This window comes from Panthera tigris, chromosome X (assembly GCF_018350195.1).
Source record: "Panthera tigris isolate Pti1 chromosome X, P.tigris_Pti1_mat1.1, whole genome shotgun sequence".
Lineage (NCBI taxonomy): Eukaryota > Metazoa > Chordata > Mammalia > Carnivora > Felidae > Panthera > Panthera tigris.
In genome coordinates this window covers 99,137,124-99,158,394 of record NC_056677.1, presented here as the reverse complement: position 1 = coordinate 99,158,394, position 21,271 = coordinate 99,137,124, and the positions used below count along the sequence as shown (strand labels likewise).

The 21,271-nt window shown below is 39.2% G+C and overlaps 1 pseudogene; it reads left to right on the top strand.

The window, feature by feature from the left end:
- Window positions 1-972: 972 nt before the first annotated feature.
- The window catches only part of LOC122235292, a 34,035-nt pseudogene continuing 13,736 nt past the window's right edge, over window positions 973-21,271 (top strand).

Here is a 21,271-nt window from a genome sequence, read left to right as displayed (position 1 = left end):
TGAATTGGGGGTGGGGGAAGATGGTGAGGAAAGCAATGACTCATGAAACGCAATTTTTTAAAAAAATGTGTTACTTTAGAGAGAGAGAGAGTATGTGCAAGCAGGGGAGAGGAGCAGAGGGAGAGAGAAAGAGAATCTCAAGCAGACTCCACGCTCAGTGCATAGGGCTCCATCCCATGACAGTGGGATCATGACTGAGCCAAAATCAAGAGTCAGACAATGAATTGAGCCACCCGAGAGCCCCGAAATGAATTCTAAAGGCAAAAAACATTAGCTAGACCAACAATAACCATTGTCACATACAAACATGTTTACATACCTGCAGAAAATACTATGTAGGAAAGTAATTCTCAACTTGTTTGTATGTTTCAGAATGACCTAAGAATTTTATTAGCATGTAGATTCTCAGGTCCCAACCTGCTAAGTCGCTAACTTAGAAAATCTTTGGTAGGTCTAGGTAATGCATATATTTTTGTCACCCCCTCCCAAGCACTATGAATGGCTCTGATGCCTTCTGTTAAGCTACAGCTGCCAGTAACCCATTGTTAAAAACACATAATATAAACATATTGACCCATGAGCTCCTAGTGGCTCCATTAACAGAGGTAGACTTATTAAGTAAGTTAACTCCTGCGTAGAATTTCACTTAGGATGGAGGGAAGAAGATGACTGGACCTTGAGGTAATACTAGGGTAGAAGAAGAGCAACAGGGGGACCTTAGTCAATCCAGGGGTAGCCTGAGGCAATTGTGTACAGGATGAGGGCATTTATGATGATGCCAGATAAAAAAAGGAGAGACATGAGAGCAAGTGGTGGATAGTAGAAATTCGATTTGACTTCCTTTGCATCCAGCATGCCCCATAAGAGAAAAAATAAGTGTCCCAGGAATATGACCAAACAGTCAACAAATCATCCTTGCCACCATCTCTGCTGCTATCTCTCTTGGTCACCTGCTAAGTACTGAGGGTAGCAATGTCGCTAGACAAAAGATATGGAAGACAATCATGGCACCATCAGAATCATTTCCATGAATGTTCCCAGCAAAATGGTGCCACAGAAAGAGCCACCGACCAGGTCAGTGGACCTATGTTCCAGAACAAGCTCACCACTAATTTTACTTCACCTTTTTGAGGCTCATTTGTAGCTCCTTCAGCTAGAATCCATTTACTCAGTCCTAACAGGCAGGGCAACTGAGGAAGCCAAGGGCTGAAGCAAGGAAGAAGACGGCTAAGGAGACGGGAGCCAAATCATTTAAGAACAGAAGAGCTCTCTTTGCCATTCAGCCAGAGGACTGACTTCCGTTTCAAAATTAAAAATGGAAAAGAAAAAAAGGAAAAAAAGACACACAGGCAGATTATTTACTGCTGCATGTAACACAAGAAGTGCAGCCAAATTCATCAACGTCCGGCATTTAGAGAGAAGTACACAAAAACCACATCGCCAATAAAGCTTTGTACAGAAGCCTGCAAAAGCAAAAATGCAAACTAAAGAAAAACCGGAGAGGCAGAGCTGCCCCTGAGGGGGAAGTTCCAGGCCTAGATCTGTGCCCAAATGGAAGGAAAAGGTGCAGATTCTGGCCATATGGAGAGTCACACTCTGGGCAAAAGCCTGAAATTGCTAATTAAATAATGTGTGTCCTTTAGCAACCCAGTTGCTCCTATTACTGAATCGCTGTAGTTCCTCCGGGCTGCTATGCCCTGCCCAAGTATTCATTGTCCTCCCGCTCCCAGTCCCATTGCTTCCCAAGAAGCCCTCTGGCTTCAACACCTGCTCTTTTGTAGGTGACTGCAGATCAGAATCAGATGAACAGGGGCTCCTGGGTGGCTCAGTTGGTTAAGCATTGGACTTCCGCTCAGATCATGATCTCACTGTTCATGGGTTCAAGCCCTATGTCAGGCTCTGTGCTGACAGCTTGGAGCCTGGAGCCTGCCTGAGATTCTGTATCTCTCTCTCTCTCTCTCTCTCTCTCTCTCTATCTCTCTCTCAAAAATAAATAAAGACATTTTAAAAAATTTTTTACAAAGAATCAGATAAACAGACATCTCTAACCAGTGAAAATGCACATGTTTTGAAAACACCTTCAAAAAATAATTCTAACAGGCAGAAATGTCATGCTCTGCAAGCATTTGGTGGAGGACAGGGTTGATGCAAGGCATGACTGCAAAGTAGAGGAAAGTTCTACTGTCTCAGTCTCCCCCTTCTGTACTTTCATCCTTGCCCACTCTCTACAATTAATCGTGCCTCTCAACAAGGAACCAGTCTCTTCATTCTCTCCCCTCCTTTCATTAAAACTTGCTCCCATGAAAGAAACTGCATTGTCATTAATACCTCCATTAGGGTAGGAAACCATTTTCTTTTTGCAATGGGGAGTGAATTTAAAGCCCTCTTTTTCCTTGAGAAACGACAGAATTTGTCATCTCCTATTGAAGAAATTTCTGGATTTAGTGAGCAATTGGGGAAGGAGGGGGGCATAATTTGAAACCTCCTCAGGAACCCTGAGGTCAGAGACTCAATCTCAAACTAGGACTAATTCCGAGTACAGACCTGGAATGTCAAATTTATCTTGGTATTACTCATGGATGTTGGATTCAATAACATCACTGAACTCTAAATCACTTATCAAATTTTTTATTTCCATGTAATTTCTAAGCACAAATAGAACTGGTCTATGAAATAACGACCCTTAAAGCTGCTACTTACATGCAAAGCACTATGAAGTGGTAGAACAGAGGAAATGTTTTTCCAGAGTGATCCTTGATTATATCAAGGCCTTCTCAAAAAAGAATTTCATGATATCCTTATGGACAATATGAAGAAATGCAGAATGTCTAGATAATAAAGTGGCATACAACCTTAACTGATTGATGCTGAATACTGTTTCAATGTCAACCTGGGAGGAGGTCTATAATAACATATAAGGCCCTTGTCCTTCACCTAATCCTGTACAACATGGTAATCAGTAACTTGAATGAAGATATAGACAGCCTGTTGGTCAAAATTCCAAGTGACAATTACTTTGAAAGAATACCAAATACATGGGTTGACAAAATCAAAATATAAGAAATTGTAAGAGAATAGAAATAAAGTAGCACACCTGTATTCCTACAACCAAATGTATAGGCACAAAAGAGATGTGACACTAAAAATGTCTTACAATTTTCTATTAGCAACAAATTCAATTGAGTCAATAATATGCTGTGGCTCCTCAAAACTGCCAATATCACTACTTAAGAGAAATGTAATTATCAATCATTACAAAGCCAATAAATAGGGTGCATTAGGCAACGGATCCAAAAAATAGAGTGGTTCTTCTTCATAAGATTCTGTGTTTAATTATGATTATTCTCATCTAGAGGCAGTATTGCAAGAGAATTCTACAGTGTGCAAGAGATTTTGATAAGTATGCAGAATTTTCTTGTCTAAAATGTAAATAGCGGGGCGCCTGGGTGGCTCAGTCGGTTAGGCATCCGGCTTCGGCTCAGGTCATGATCTCGCGGTCCGTGAGTTCAAGCCCCGCATCGGGCTCTGTGCTGACAGCTCAGAGCCTGGAGCCTGTTTCAGATTCTGTGTCTCCCTCTCTCTCTGACCCTCCCTCGTTCATGCTCTGTCTCTCCCTGTCTCAAAAATAAATAAACATTAAAAAAATTTTTTAAAAAATAAAGCCACTTTAACAAAAAAATAAAAATAAAATGTAAATAGCATAAATCTGCAATGAAAACCATTTATTAAACTAACAACAGAAACTAGGATTGGGAAGAATCAAGGAACCACGTCACAAGAAGCACAGTTGAAATGACTTAGAATATCTAACCTACAGGAAAAAAGGGGGCTCAGTAATAATAACTCTTTTGTATATGAAATTGTGGCTAACTTAATTGTGTAAGGCCTCATAATTAACTAAGAGAGAGACTGGCCAGGAACTCAATAGCTGGAAGCAGATTATTTGAGTGGTGGGTGGGAGGGAACGTCGCATTTGGAACATGCCAATTAGGGCTGTGAGGTCTTACTGCCAGCTTGTATTGTGTAACAAAATAGCAGGGCTATCATAAAGATTAAAGAAAATAATGAAAATGATGGCTCCATTCCATGTCTATATCATGATAGTTCAATAAATACTAGCTGTCAGTATTTTGAAGCAGCTGGTTTAGAGTCTAGATTCAGATTTTAACTGTTAATCCAAGAAGCAGTGTGCAAGGTGGTTTAGCAATGTGGATTCTGAAACCAGACAGCCTGTGCTTAAACAGTGGTTCTATTATATTCTAGCTATGATCCCCGACAAGTCATAGGACAAGTCTGTGCTTTGATTTCTACACCTTTCAAGCAGTAATAATAATAGTACTTCCATCAAGCTGTTGTGATGAGTAAATAATTATGTAAATCATACTTCTCCAAGTGCATGTCACACAGGGAACGTTACATAAGTACTTCCAGCAATTTTCACTGTGACTGACCTTTGTAACCTTGAACAAGTTACTTAGAATGGCTTCAAGTTCCTTGTCTATAGAAGGACTTTTGTGAGGATTTTTGTGAGGATTAAGGAAAGTACTACATATAAAGCTTCTAGTATTACACCTGCTGGGCATAAAACAAGTATGTGAAATATTAACTATCATCATTATCAGTGATAAAAGGCACCAGGTGCACCAAGCTAATCAATCCTTCTACCGTTCTAATAAGCAGATAGTTAACATATGATATCACTTTTCCTGATATTATTTGTAAACAAGAAGAATCTCTGGGGGTACCTGGGTGGCTCAGTGGGTTAGACATCCGACTGCAGCTTAGGTCATGATCTCACTGTTAGTGGGTTCAAGTCCCCCGTCAGGCTCTGTGCTGACAGCGCAGAGCCTAGAACCTGCTTTGGATTCTGCGTCTCCCTCTGTCTCTGCCCCTCCCCTGCTCGTGCTCTAAATAAACATTAAAAAAAAAAAAGAATCTCTGGAAGTAAGGCTCAGGCCTCACTAGTTTTCAAAATTTTCCAAACTGATTCTAATATGCAGCCAAGGTTGAAGACCACTGTGTCAGGCACTGTCTTTCCCCAACCTCCATCAAATCACACAGAGAGGCAAGACAAGAGAGATGACCAGCTCATCTTGTTCCAGAAGGAGAACGCTGGGTAACATAGGAAAAATGAAAACACCTGAACAACAAGCTTTTCAAGATGAATCTCTTTTCCTCTGATCTGAGAATCATTCCAGTCGAATTTTCAGAAATTTGGTAGACAGTACAGTCAAAGCAGCAGTCATGAACATAAGACAACTTTAGAAGTTCATGTCTGTGTTTAATTTTAAGCTGCACGAATTTTGCCTTCTACTTCATACTGTACCTGTATTTTGACTTTAAGTTGCATTGGCCACAGAGTGAAACTGCCTTTCCAAGAAGAGGCATCATGTGCATCCCACGGAGCCTCAACAGTTTGGCACGATACCACCTATTTGAGGCAGGCAGCTTTCCAAGGTACGCCCCCACGGTCACTGCTTCCTGGTATTACTGCCCTTTTAAAATTCTCCTCCCCAAGGAACCACCTTTTAATGAACAGAAAACACCAAAGGTGATGGAGTGTCACCTCCATGATCAGGTTACAAAAGACTACGGTTTTGATCTTTGCCAGTCATGTTAGGAGCTGCCCTACGGAGAAGCGATGAGTCAAGGAACTAAGAGACACCTCCAGCCAATAGTCAGCAAGGAACTGAGGCCTGCTAACAGTCCTGTGATCTTGGCAGCAGACCTTCCCCCACACAGCCTGAGTAAAGGATCTAGTTAAGCTGTGAGCAGATTCTTGACCCACAGAAATAGTGACAAAATAAATGTGTGTTGTTTTAAGCCCCTAAGTTTCAGGATAATTTGTTAACAACAATAGATGATTAAGACAAAATTATACTTGCACCATATTTATATTTCAATTTAAGGCTGTTGCTGCTACTCTCACTAGAGCTACTACAAATTGCTATCATTTAGGGAGCCATTCAATTTTTGATGCATTTTGCTAAGCACTTAACACACAAGGTCTTCAAAAAAATGTTTTTTAATGTTTATTTATTTTTGAAAGAGAGAGAGAGTGTGAGTGGAGGTGGGACAGAGAGAGAGGGAGACACAGAATCCTAAGCAGGCTCCAGGCTCTGAGCTGTCAGCACAGAGCCGAATACAGGGCTCAAACTCATGAACTGTGAGATCATGACCTGAGCCAAAGTCAGATGCTTAACCAACTGAGCCAAGGCACCCCACACATGAGGTCTTTTTAAATCTTTCTGGAAATCATATAAGGTAGGTACTGTTACTATCACATACATTCCAACATTTCACAGCTCAAGAAACATAGGCACTAAAACTGAAAGCTTAGTAACTCGCACAAAATCCAAGAGCTAGGTAGTAGCAGAAGCATTATTTTGACTCAAGCAGTCTGGATCCAAAGCTTCTGATATGCATTGAGATAGACTAAGGTTTGAGTTTCAATCTCAGTTCTGCCATTTACTCTTTCTGTGTCCTTGGGGAACTCCTCTCAATGCACTGAACCTCAGTTTCCTTACCTGCCCAACAGGGACACTTACATTGCCAACTCAGAGTTCTTACAAGGATCAAACAAAATTTGGTATCTAAAGCATCTGTGACTAAACCTCATTTGGTAATCTGTTGCCATTATTAAAGGCCCTGTACTAGTATATGTGGAGCCTGGGACAAGAGCACAAACTGAGACCCACATAGCAGATGTCTATATATTTTAAAAATAGAAATCACAATTTTAAAATAGTTAAATAAAATACGTTCTCTCCTCCTATCTTGAAAAATAGAATTTGTAACAACATTGCAGGGCAGGTTCAAATTTAGAATTCTCAGACTCCCCGGAGTTCTGCACCAGAATATAGGAGTATAGAGACCATTGGAGCCAAGTCCATGGCCTCCTGGCTCCTCTTCCCACTCCAGGATCTGTCCTACAGAATGAAGGGCCTCACTCACAAGCATGAAGACATCCCAGCCCACAAATCTGCACTCTCATTATATTAGGGTTGCCAGATGCAGCTATTAGAAATCCAGGCAGCATTTTATCCGGCAACACTAGACGATTCCCTTCCACACAGTTTCCCTCAAGCCAAGGGAAGCACACGGTGGTGGCACTAAGTCCTCTCATCGTGGAAAAGAGTGGCCAAAGGAGGGCCAGTGTAGGGCACTTTAGAGCACAGAGATCAAGGCAGTAGCACATCTTGACCAGGAATAAGACTGGACAGACCCCAAGTAATCAAATAAGCTTTACTTCTGGGTCAGCTTTCTAATCTCCATTTATGTCTTCTGCACTGCTTTAGCTCGCACAAGTGCACTCAGACAACTTCTAACTTCCCAGTTCCCTACTTCCCAGTCTTAAGATTTAAGCCTTGCCCAGAAACACTAACATAAAGCCTGTCCGTAGAGTTATATTTATTTGTATAATCTATATAAGTCATAGCTGAAATCTTTCCTCCTCTCCCCACTCCCACTCACGAGTCCTCACCCTCTGAATTATTGCCCAACATTTCTAGACAGCAGTGAAGGGAGGGGAAAAACCAGACGTGTGTTTCTGTGTGCATCCAAAAAATAAAAAAAAGACTAGTAGTCCAGGTAAAGTCCTAAAACAAAATGATGGAATGGGCAAAGGCAGCCAAGCCATCATTAAATGCACCACATTAAGAAATGGGATTAATTTGGTTGAATAATCATCTTGTAAAGGCCTATGCATCAAAGACTCACCAAATGTAATAAAGCAAGGCACAAATAGAATGGACAACAATTTCACTCTATTGCTTTAAGTGTTATATTTATAATCTGTTCATCTATAGAAATGATTCTAAAGTTAAGGGAAGCCACACACCACATTTTCATATTCATAGCAAACCCAGAGATAAAGAAAAGTCAAGTCAAGGACATCGATCCTGGCACTGAAATTACATCCATCTCTCAGGAAGATGACACACAAGCCAGTCAAACAGACAGATTTGGTCAAAATGTGTCTCAAAGAGGTTGATGGAGGTTTGACATCATAGCATAGTTCTGGAAGACAGGAGTAATTTCCCAGGAAGACAGAAAATGACTTGAGGGTTTAGGGTGATTGTAACCTCAGGAGGCAGTAACAGTGGAATGTATCTGCCAAAAATGCTAATGCCATCTTAGGCTGTTTAATAAATATGAATAAAATAAAGTTTTATTCTTTATGAGGCTCTTATATGCCAAGTACTGAGCTAAGTGCTTTTTATATACATTATCTTGTTTAATCCACACAACAGCCAAGAAAATACTATTATTACTCCCATTTGACATAATTGGTTAATGGAAGACCAGAGAGGTTAAATACCTGGTTCAATATAACACAGTAAGAAATAAACGTACCATTTGAACCTAGATATCTCAACCATTGATGAGAGCACTCCTGATTCGGAACCCACACACCTAGAGGGAAGGTGGTGGCATGGCCAGGGGAAGAAAAGTAAGGCTGTGAGGGAACTCCAAACAATGCCCAGTGTAGTAAAAGTTCAAGAAGCTAAACATATTCCACACTAAAAGATAAATAAAATAAAATAAAATAAAATAAAATAAAATAAAATAAAATAAAATAAAATAAAATAAAATAAAATAAAAAGATTCAGGTAGATATAACATACATGAACTAAGAGATTGTGTGTCTCCCATATATCCCCAATTTGTACCACAATGCCTAAAATATAGGTTATCAGTAAATATTTATTAAATAAGTGGATGAGTGAATTAATGGAAGGAAAGATAAATGAATGACTTTAGTGCTGCCTTAAGAAGTATAAAGGCTAAGCATGTAGAAGAGATAGTACTCTAATATTCTATTTGGCTATAGAGGCAGAAGTTCTAGGGTGGTAGATACTAGCAATAAATAAGAAAGAGGTTTATAAAAAATATGGTCCAGCAGGGCATAGCTGTCTTGAAAAGTCACAAACATCTTCCTAGAGGAACTATTTTCTATTATTTATGATCAACAGATAAGACAGTGGTGTGTTTTTGTTTGCCTTTTGTTTGCCTTCTTCTGTAGAAGAACAGAAAGGTTTGCTGACTTGCTAAAGGTAATCAAGTTGACCATTTAGATTCAGGCCACCATTCTTACCTTTTGAGTTTAAACTACAACTTTGACTTTAAATTTGAAAAAGTGGGTTTTTATATATGCAAAGTATATTTATATAGATTGAGTTTCTGAATGTGATTTGAATTTTACTATTCCAACTCTATCTTTAAGCCTCACTAACAAGGCCCTAGAATTGCTGACTAATAAACTGCTAAATAATACATATGAAAAACCAACAGATCAATGCTATTTGAGGAAGTTTGCTCACCCTAGTCAGTTGCTTGGAACTCAACACTCATGACCAGATTAAATTGACCACTGTCCAATTCACAAGAGTGTGTTTTACCAAAATGGAGAGATGTGGATAAGACTAAGAATTCTAATAGTTAAATTATACATAATGCTGTGGGACTATGGTCAGACATAGACAGTTGATCCTTAATATTCAAAACTTCCTGATTTCCACAAATGCATACTCCCTAAAATCTATTTGTAACCCCCAGATCAAAACTCATAGTGCTTTCATGGTAATTCACAGACACCTACATGTGCATAGCAGAGAAAAATTTGAGTCAGCCCATGAACGTTCCCAGTTGACATGGAACAAGTAAATACTCTCCTAACTTTCAGTTCTCCTACTGTAAAACAACAACAACAACAACAACAACTGATCTTTCAGTCTTTTTAGTGCCACTGTTTTAACTTTTTGTGGGGTTTGGTTTTTTTTTTTTGGTAATTTCACTATTTTAAATGGTCTTCCAACATAGTGCTGAAGTGCTATCTGATGTTTCTAAGTACAAGAGGCAGTGATGTGCCTTACAGAGAAAATATGTGTGTTAGATAAGCTTCATTCAGGCTGAGTTATATATAGTGCTGTTAGCTATGAGTTTGATATCCATGAATAAGCAATATATATTAAATAAGGTGTCTTTAAACAAAAAACACATATAATGCAAGTTTATATCCTGATTGGTTAACAAATCAGCTCACAGAAACCTAATCTAACCAAATTTAGTGTTCTGAACACTGAAGTTAGGTATTAGAACATAACTATCAGAAATAACAAGACTCAACTGCATATTCTTCTAGAATCTCTTACTCCTATCTGACATGAAATGGGTTTGTGCTCAACACCTACCATTTCATCCTGGAGATGACTGCACATGCTTCCTGGAGATCATGTGCACACCTGGACAAGCATCTGGGCACAAAAGACCAGGAACAGAGCCAGTGAAACAGAGACTCCAAGGTCTCAAGCTCAGTGTCAAGATGTAGTATCTATAATTCTGAAAAGCTCTTGAAACTAGGAGACCAGGATATCCAAGCCCTTCCTTAGGCTTATCAGTCCCAGCCAAAAAGCTACCAATCGAGGTAAGGATGACCTACTTATGGCCTAGTTAAGATATATTTTCTTCTTAACAAATAAACGTTAAATTTTTTTTTTAAAGACATATTTTCTTCTTCCTGCCAAGGCTCATGCTGGAGAGTAGACTTCCTACTAAAAACCAAAACTTTTCAAAGATTTCTACTGTTATTGAGAAATAAGACATCCTGGTCAAGGACTGTGCAATGGGAAACAAGGTACAGACAATGTAGGATTTGGCCATATTCAGTTTGCCAGGGTACATCATGGAATCACACTCTCAGCTTGACCAGACCAAGTGAGCTGAATGAGTGAGACAGGAGAGACACGCTGGGTCTCAGAAGCTTCCCTCCCCAACACAAAAACCAGTCAGATCTAGGGGCTACAGAAGTGCTCCCCACTGATAAAGTCAGTAAAATATCCACCACATCCATGAAGAAAGAACTCTCTCCACCACAGCTGGGAAACAGAAGTCGACTCTACCTGGCAAAATGTCCAACTAAGAGCAATTAGCCCACCGAGCGCCCAGAAGGTTCGGATCACAGTATTTGCCACAAACACATGCCGCCCACTACCAAGAGAAGTTTCTAAAGAAATGAAGTGCTGTTTTTTTTTTTTTTTCCCCCGCCGGGAAAAAGAGCACTTGACAAAAGGTACTAAAATACTCAGAATAAAATCTCAAGTTGAAGCTGTCAAAGACATCAGGATAAAGCACTGCAAATACATGCAGGAAATGTGCGGTTTTTCATCAAGCCAGACCACACTGCCACCTACTGAACAAGAATGCCCTTTTCCTTGGCCTTGTCTATCCTGAATGCTTTCTGAATATTCATTCTGGAAAATGTGGCCGTTCTCCCCCCACTTATCGGGGCAGTTTAGCAACAGGGTAGACAGCCCCCTCTGTGAGCCAGCAGCACCATCTTCTCTGGCGCCCACCCACAACAAGGAAACTTGAAGTAATTGGATGGCAATGCGGCACCATTAGACACTGACTCATTTGTTCCATGACAGAAGTTGGGGGAGGCAGAGTCCAAATGAATGTGAGGAGATGCACACCACACAGAAAACAACTGAATCACAAGGCAACCATGGGGAAGAAACTGCTGACAAGCGTTTGAAACAAGGCACCCATAACCGTGAATCACGCAGCCTAACAGCTGGGTACCAAATGATTTGTAAATCTAGAAGATTCAGAAATAACTCTGCAGGGACAATCCACATGAGATCCAATTCCTGGCCCACATCCCTTGGACTGAGGCCACTGAAAAGCACCAGTGGGGCTGGGATTAATTGCTTCCCACATCATTTATTGCCATCAAGGACCCAGAGTTAGTACCCCAGTTTCAAGCCTGAAATCCCAAATTACAGGAGGAGAGTCTAGGAGGAAACTGGATGCCCAGGCTGAGAGGTCACTATCGCCACTTGCCATGTAAGTCTATACTACATTAGTAAAGATCATTTCTCAAAACAGAAACTAGAGGCAAGGTGAATGAAAAATGAGAAAGAAATAAAAAGGCAAGAATAACTGTGATAACTCCTTTTACTGAATGTATATTGTGTGCCTGATACTTCTCCAGGCATTTTAACATGTCACTCTTTCTAATTCTCTCAACAGTACAACTGCTTTTACTGAAGAGGAAACTGAGATTCAAAACACTAAAGTACTTGCCCAAGATCATACAGATAATGAGACACAGAATCTGGACTGTAACAAATTATTATTAGAAACTGAGGAAGAAAAGGAAAGAAATAACTTAGACTGCTCCTTATTGTCAGATAAACAAGAAGTATCTTCCATGCCAAATTTAGGCAGAGAGGAATAGCCACTTGAAATATGATCAATTTTGCGAGGAGTGGAATTGGTATTGATGTGTCCAGAAAAGACAAAGCCACACCCATGAGAAGTCATTTTCCTCTATTCCTGTCTAACTGAATGACCCCCATCGTCAGAGAGACAGTGAGCCTTTAGAATCATGAGAATCTGTGCATCAGGAGAGGGGTTAAGGCCTTATGCACCAAGATGAAAAATCCACAAGTCACTGACTACCGGCCAAATGAATCTATGATGTACCTTTAACTTCTCACTAGAAACAATACTTCTGGAAATGGAGAAACCAAGTTCAAATAGATGCCAAGAACCATCCTAAGAAGAGCCGACTTCTCACAAACATTCCCTAGTGCCAAGGACCAGCAAAGCATTTGAATTATGTCCAAGTACACATCAACCTAAGATGCTACAGCCAGAAAGGAACTGAGACATCACCTAGTCTGATACTCTCATTTGACAAATGAAGGACAGGGGAGAAAATGAAATTCCCCATCCAACTTCCTCCCTCCATCATTCATTCAAGAGTTTCAAAGTTCTGTTTTACTAGTGCAGTAGCATTGAAGGGGATCAAATTTTACAACCCGAAGTTGTACCTCTGTGGCATATTATTTTAAGCTGTTTATTTCTACAAAATAGCAGACACAGATGAAGCTCTGAAAACCTGAATAGAAGTTACCCTTTACTGAGGTACATTTACATTTATAAGAAAAATCTTCATTTATAAGAATGTTTACTTCCCTGTACCAGAATGAAAGGGATAATTCAATCTCTAGAAACTTATCAATGGAAAAGGAAAGGATTTAAACCTCCATAACAACCATATCCTCTTTTACTGTGCTTTGCCTGATAGACTCCCATAACTGGCTCCACTGGCCATCTACCCCCCAACATTCCCCATCATCCTTAGTTGAAAATGATATTGAAGGTGATGGATTCAACCATTTCAGAGAGTTACTAAGTTTTTCTGGATCTCTCCCAGGTATACAGGAGGTATACATGTTATTAAGCATTTATTGGTTTTTCTTGTAGTTATCTGTCTTATATCAATTTGGTTATCAGATGAGCCAAATAACCTCAAAGAGAAGAAGGGAAATTTTTCCACCCCTACATCATGTTCTGTGAAACATCAAAAAAGTGGGAGACAATTTTTGCCCTGCAAGAGTTTCTGATAGAGATCTACTTGTAGGTCCTTTAAAATGGATCCTTATAAAACATCACAGTATTTTGTGGATCTTCCCATGATACCAATTATACATATAGTGTTCACTGATCATGAGAAAAAATGGACCAAAAGCTGGTATGTGAATGCAGTCATGCTCTTAAATACTTTTGTATTTAAAGTCTGTACATGAATCTGAAAAATAGTATGAATTTCTGAGAAATCATTTGTTCAATGACCAGATAGTTCTTCTTAAGTGCACTCAGGCAATACTTATACTGCAAGTCACAGGCAGGAAAACCCTGAAGACACTGGAGCCCTATCCAACTTTATATTCTGGCAGAATTGGAGGTGACCTACATACTATGTTTTAATAGGTTGTAGGAATAGTTACCCACCCCAATATATTCCTTTCCCCACTCACTGAGATCTTTCTCTTCCCTCAGCCACACTCCACCCTTTTAACTTTCTAAAATTCCAACAAACAAAGCAGATACTGTTTCATAAGCAATACTGCCCTAATGCAACCCTCTCCAATAAGTAAACAATCACATACACTTTTACATGATAAATTCCTTATACCGACCTACTGGAGGTTTAATAAAAGGTATTATGGAAGGTGGATGAATACAAGGTTACTTCTAGTTGGGAATACCTAAAAAGGACTCTGGGCAGGTTGTGCGAGCACTTTGGTAGGGATAAGGACATAGAAATTGATAAACGAGCACAAAATACTAGACTCAAGAGAATGGTAAGGAACAACCCAAGTGTCCATTGATAGATGACTGGTTAAAGAAGATGTGATACACACACACACACACACACACACACACACACACACTAGAATATTACTCAGCCAAAAAAAGGTTGAGCTATTGCCATTTGTGACAATGGATGGAGGTAGGGTGTATTATGTGGAGTGAAATAAGTCAGACAGAAAGACAAATATCCTATGATTAAACCTATATGTGGATACTGAAACAAACAAACAAACAAAAAAAAACCAAATGAATAAATGACCAAAAAGTAAAAACAGACCCATAAAATACAGACAGCAAACTGTGGGTTGCCAGAGGGGAGGAAGGTTGGGAGGATGGGCAAAATGGGTGAAGGGGAGTTATAGATACAACCTTCTGGTTATGGAATGAATAAGTCACAGGGATGAAAGGTACAGCACAGGGAACATAGTCAATGGTACTGTAATAGTGTTGTATGGTGACAGGTGATAGCTATATTTATGGTGAGAACAGTGTAACATATAGACTTGTTGAATCACTATGATGTACACCTGAAACTAACATAACATTCTGTTTCAACCATAACTCAATAAAAAGATTTCAATAAAAAATATTTTTAAATGAAAAATTCCCTAAAAGCAAAACAAATGGACAAAACAAAACAAAAACAAACTCATAAATACACAGAACAAACTGGTGGTTATCAGAGGACAGGGCCTTGGGGGAATGGGCCAAACAGGTGAAGGGGGTTAAGAGGTACAAACGTCCAGTTATAAAATAAGTCACAGGGATGAAAATTACACCATAGGGAATATAGTCAATAATATTGTAATAACTATGTATGGTGCCAGATGGTAACTAGACTTATTGTGGTGAGCATTTCATAATATATATAAATGTTGAATCATTAAGTTGTACAACTGAAATGAATACAATATTGTATGTCAACTATACATCAATAAAAAAAATGTTCCCTTGAATTATCTCATTCTACAGAATATCACAAGAATACATCACAGAGTGCTAAATCTTATGGAACACAAACTAATTCACAGAGCAGTTAAGAAAGCGAACAAGATCTCTTCTCATGCTGGACCATTTTGAAAAGGCTTCATGGAGAAGTGGGGTAGAAACTGGACCTTAAAGTACAGGCAGGATTTGAAGGTAAGAAAACAGTGTCCCAGAACTAGAGGAAATCATTGAGGAAGTGAATATTGGGAAAGAAGTGGAAAACAATGATCAGGTCAAGTCCGCCTAGATTAAGCAGGGGGTAGCTATCAAGAGTCATGAGAAATAAAATTGGAAGGCTGTGGGGATATATTTTGTATAGACGTTGTTTGTGTGACTTATCATACATATCTGCCCAAAACCACACATACACATGGAGGGGGCTTAGTTGGGTTGTATTCTGTACCTAGCCTTGGGATTAGAACTGGCCCTTCTGTTCCTGATGCCAAGAGGGATTAGCTTGCCTCACCTCCTTCAGCCAGACCAGGCTGGCCCCCTGGAATGGATCAGGGAAGAAAGAGGAATAAGCAGATGCCCAGGCTCCTGAGACTGTGAGCTACAATAAGAGAAACAGAAAAACCAGCTCGCTCGGGACTGCACATTGGCAAACTTAGTGACTAACCAGAGATCACACACAGGTAGTGCATATATTGCCCTGGAGGCAATAGCTAGTTGGAAGTCTCACCTGAGGGAAGGACATTCAGCCCAGGACTCTGAATGGGGCTCCAACCGGGCTGGTCACTGTGAGGCCTCCCCAGCCAGAAGGGTGGGTGTTGTAAGTACCCAATTTGATGTATTAAGCCTTCTTTGTTCTTCTGTATACTTCCCTCCCTATTTGTTTACTATAATTGTTTAATTCCTTATATTCCCTTTCCCTTGTAATTAAAAAGTTTTCCTCCACTAAACTGAATGGATCTATGGTGAAATACTATTATTCAGAACAGGATACAAGGTCATGGGAGGCCTTAGAACCAGATAAAGGTCCTCATTTAGTTTTTGTAGTCACTGGGAATCTCCACATGTTGAAAAGGTGAGTGGAACAGTGAAAAGGGTATACTGGTCTGGCACTGATATGCAGGGTATTTGTTATTGGTGCATGGCCTTCAAAGTTAAAATGCCGATTTTTTTCATCTTATTACGTGTGAGGCCATGGGCAAGATATGTAACCTCTCTGAGACGCAGGATTTTTAATCTCTAAAATGTGCATAGTAATATATACTCCATCAGGTTGTTAGGAGAATCAAATGAGATAATCTACATGAAGTGCATTAGTATACTGCCTATCACACACTATACAATAAACAGTGGCGATTTCTAATAACCATCATTACCTTTCCCAACAACAAATGGACTATGGAAAGTAATTAGGAAGCTGAGACAGTAATCTAGAAGTAAACTATTATTTAAACCTAGATAAAGTCCAAAATCAGGTCATTTGCTAAGGTCACAAAAGCAGTAACTTCAAATACATTCCAAGGAGAGACTCAACAGGATTTGGGGACAGATAACACATGAAAGTTGAAGAAAAAAGGAATGAGAAAGAAGATTCCAAGGCCTAGGAGCTGTGGGATGACAGAACCACATACAACCAATAAAAATGGAGAAGGAAAGAAGAAAGAGAAGGTTGTTTGGGTGATAGAAAACATAATGAATTTCTTTAGTAAAATATTAATTTTGAGGTGATTGAAATATACCCAAGTGATTATCTCCCCCTCCATTTTGACAACACTGTACTAATGTCCATAAGACAGGACTGGAAAGGTAGATTTGGAAAGTAACTACAATGAGATTGTATTTGAAGCCAGACAGGAGATAAACTTGCCAGGAGAATGAATATTCAAGAAGGAGAATAAGAGGCAAAGACCAAAGTAGCGAGAAACAACCAAAATTACGGAATAAGGTAGAAGGAAAGTGTAGGAAGTGTCAAACAGGTGGGGAGAGAGAATAAGTAGTTACACTACTGTGCAAGGAAAAGAATTCAAATGAATCACAGAAGTGAATGCCCAAGCTAACACTGGAAGTGTCTTAAAAAAAGATATGCTTATCGGTCTGTAATAATTTATGGTTCACTGGCAATTCAAAATGGAAGTATCACTTAATACATTCATTTATTCAAAAAGCATCTACCAGGGTTCTACAAGGTATGACATTAAGTGATTCAGGAAACAAAATAAAGTACACAAAGTCTGTCCCCATGGTGGGGGTTAAGAGATACATTAATACCTGTATTTACAAATATTTAAATCATAACACCAGAGTTAATTAGTCATTTGAGACAATAGTTGTCACAGGTAATATGTAACTATGTGTCAGCTAACTGCTAGCAGTTCAGACAAGAAAATAATTGGATCTAGAGTGATCAAGAAAGGCTTCCTGGACGAGGTGAACTTTAACTGGGATTTTTTTAACCACGATTTATAAACAAAAATTGAAACAAAACTCTGATACTTTAAACTATTAATCTTTGCTATAAAATTTATCTAGAAGGGTCTGTCCTGAATATTGATCACCTGTGAGTCTACAGAACGAGAAGCCTCTCCAAACTGATGTTCCTACAACTTTCTCAATATGGTAGGGATCTTCCTGAGCAGTTTAGGAACTCTAATTAGAATCTTACAACTGTTATGAATGCAATGTCCCAAGTCCTAGAAAACACACTAGGAAGAAAATCTTCATAAATAGAAGATGGGCCTTGCCTTTTTCCACCTATTTCCTGAGTTTCATGTTTTTATATACAAGGCAAAGCTAGAAATCATTAAATGTCAAAGGGCGACCAGGGAAATAAAATCATCAGGTAATGACCTGCTGTGGTTGAGGAGCCTTGCATTCAGGGAATGGAAATACATATTGCAAAAAATTAAACACTAATGTAATTTTTAAAATCCTGATCCTCCAGGAGAACTGACAAAGGGAGCGAAGAGGCAGAAAGAAAAGGTCTGGGTTCATTTGGCCTGCAGGAATATCAGCTTTGAATATGCTTTCCTGGTAAAGTCTGATATTAGGATGCAGGAAATGGTTTTTAAATTATACATATGTCTCATTCTATACAGCACAGAGCTGCTGACTATGTCTGAAGTAGAAAGGAAAAGTGGCCATGTCCCCAAGAAGGCACTGCCCTTTGAGGAGAATATGAGGGTTATTGTCCTTTTGCATTTCCCAAAGACAAGCCGGTGAAATTTCCCACAGCAATAACAGGACCACTTTGCAGAAAAAGGAACAGCAGGAAAGTCTGTGCTAACTAGAAGCACTTCACATTAAGGAAACATGATATGTGATTTCTTTTTCTTTACAAGAGATTAATTGGAGCATTTATTAGATTTGTAAAAGTACTCATTGTTGCAAATGAATAACAAAAAATAATAATAATGGTAAGAATAAATTTCTTAAAAGCAAAAGACAAAAATGTTCCATGGCAACTAGCCACGTGGAATTCACTTGGGGCAATTATACAAAGTGAAATCTGCAGGTGTAGACAAAAAGGGATAGTGATAGGCTTTATATTTTTCGGTAAATATCACAAACTGTGAAGCAGGTGAAGAAGGCTATTCCTTAGGCAAACCAGCAGGGATCCACAGCCTGGAAAGAAGCTATGCTAACAGCAAAAAGTCAGGGGGACTAAGGGAAAGGAAAGGTCATGGCAAAGACAGAATAAAGGGAAAAATCAGAGCCAAGACCAAATTGGTGAAGGGCATCAGGAGGGCTAAATTCATAGATAGGTGGAATTTCCTAAGTATTCTTACGAAGCCCCCATTCCTCCTTCTTGCTTCCTTTTGGAGGATTCCAGAGCAGGCATTTTGTGACATCTAAGACAACATGTAAAAAAAAAATATGGTAAGTTAAAAGGGATATATGTACTCAGGAAATATTTCTGATTTTTAACACTGGTCTTGCAGAACCAATGTCCTGATCTTTACATGCAAACTGAGATCAATGGTGGGGATTTCAAACCAGATAATAAGGGCCAAAAGCAGAAAGGCTAAATTAGAATAATACAAATCTCTCACACCAGAGACAAAGAACTGAGTGTTTGTGGGGAGCAGTGGGAGGGTCTGCAGTCCCAGATTATAAATCTCTGTTGCTGAATCACCCAACTGGTGAGTTTTAGCTTCTTTGCCCAAAGTCTCTTTCAATATCCAGACTATTACAATCTTGTAGAATTCCTTGAGAAGGTTAGAAAAAGCTTTAATATTTGAAAACTTGCTTCTGCTGGAATTTATACATTTTATAGTTGCCTGCCTATCAATACCTGAGCTTCCACACAGGAGTTTAGGGTAGGTCAACTTCTTTATTCACAGAACAAGCCAGTTTGAACTAGCATCTACTATGTTCACAGTACTGTGAAATAATATAAAGGAAATTAAAAACAGAAACAGAATGGTAATAGGAATCATAATATAAGGTGTTATTCAGTAAAAAACCACTTCCCGTCTGAATTTGACCACCCAAAGCCTTTTATTTTTTTAATGTTTATTTATTTTGAGACAGAGAGAGAGAGAGAGAGAGAGAGAGAGAGAGAGAGCGCGCGCAGGGGAGGGACAGAGAGAAAGGGATAGAGAGAATCCCAAGCAGGTTCCCTTGGGAAGTAGGAAGCTTAATGGACTGAGCCACCCAGGTGCCCCAAGGGCAACATTTCTGAAAAAGTGTTGTATGTAATATTAATTGATGTTTCATGAAAAAGTTTTGTGGTCAATTAAGTTGGCTTAAAGAAGGTTAAAGATAACCAAATGAGCCACCCAGGCGCCCCACCCAAAGCCTTTTCATCCTTCAAGGCCATTGTAGGCTCTGACACCCAGCCTGAAAAGTTCCCCAATCCCCACTGTAACAATGGATATAAATGCAAATGATATAATTAGAGGAGGAATCATTTTCAACTGGGGTGATGACAGAATGCTACAGAGATGGCAAGCAGGAGGAATCATCCCATGGAGCATAAAATCTTCTGGGAAAAGAGGTACGTGGGTAGTTTTAAAAACAGAAATTCTAAACTGGTAATTTCTTTGATTTGTTTTTAGTCACACTAATTTACTTGGAAATTTAAAACAACAGTAAAGACATGACATTTTCATGTTTATCAAAGAGGAGCATCAGTTAGAAAATAAAAATCTTTCCCTGGATCGAAGAGATCATATACACTACATTTTCTGAACAAACTAGAATCCTGTTTTCTTACAACTGTTAAGTCGTGTGCCATTTTTGACTAATACCATTTAGAGGAGAAAACATAGGAGGTTGGAGAAGACCACATCCTGCCATCAAATAATGACAAGGGGCATCACTGGCACGAGAGGAAGACTTCAGAAAGAATGCTTATATTGACTTTACCTTGGAATTTAACTCTATAAATGAGATCTCAGAGGTGAATTAACAATCATCCAGGCACCAGAAAGACAATCCACAGCAAAACTGATAAATGATTCCTCTGTTGTAAAACAGAGGCCTCAAAAAAGCATGAGCAATTTAGTTAAACTTGTCAAAATGTTTAGTTTTTCCCTCTTCCAGGAATGTAGTTGTACATCCTGCCTTCCTTGTGGTTCCCGGTGATTCCAAATGACCACTTCTGTGCAAAGAGTTGTGAATGGACGTGATACATGCCAATTTTGAACCAGACAACTGTCATTGTAAGAACCTTCAGAAGTCTCTTCATTGTTCCCTATATTTGCACCTCCATCACCCAAAGTCACAGAGTGAGGGTGATGGCAACACAGAGCAGAAACCCCAAAGGCCTGAAATGGATGTGTAGCATGGGAATCCAGGAAATAAAGCTTTCATGTTTGAAACCACTAAGATTTCAGAGTCCTTTGTTCCTGCAGCATAACCTAGCTTATCCTGACTAATAGACCTTGGTTTACTATAATCAACATAGTTTATGTCCTTAAATTGTTCTGACGCACATTTCAAAGTTTAGAATTTAATTGATACTAGCAATTAACATTCTTCCAACAATAAAATAATAGAGAAGAACAAACTTGTATTTAATTATTGAGACTAGGAAGAGAGAAAAAGAACATGCAAAAAAAAAAAGTATATATATCAGTAAATACAGTAGTTCCAACATAAGAAGAGACAAATTTTGAAACACTTTCAGGTGGCAGAACAGACTCTTACCATCCATTCCTATAAG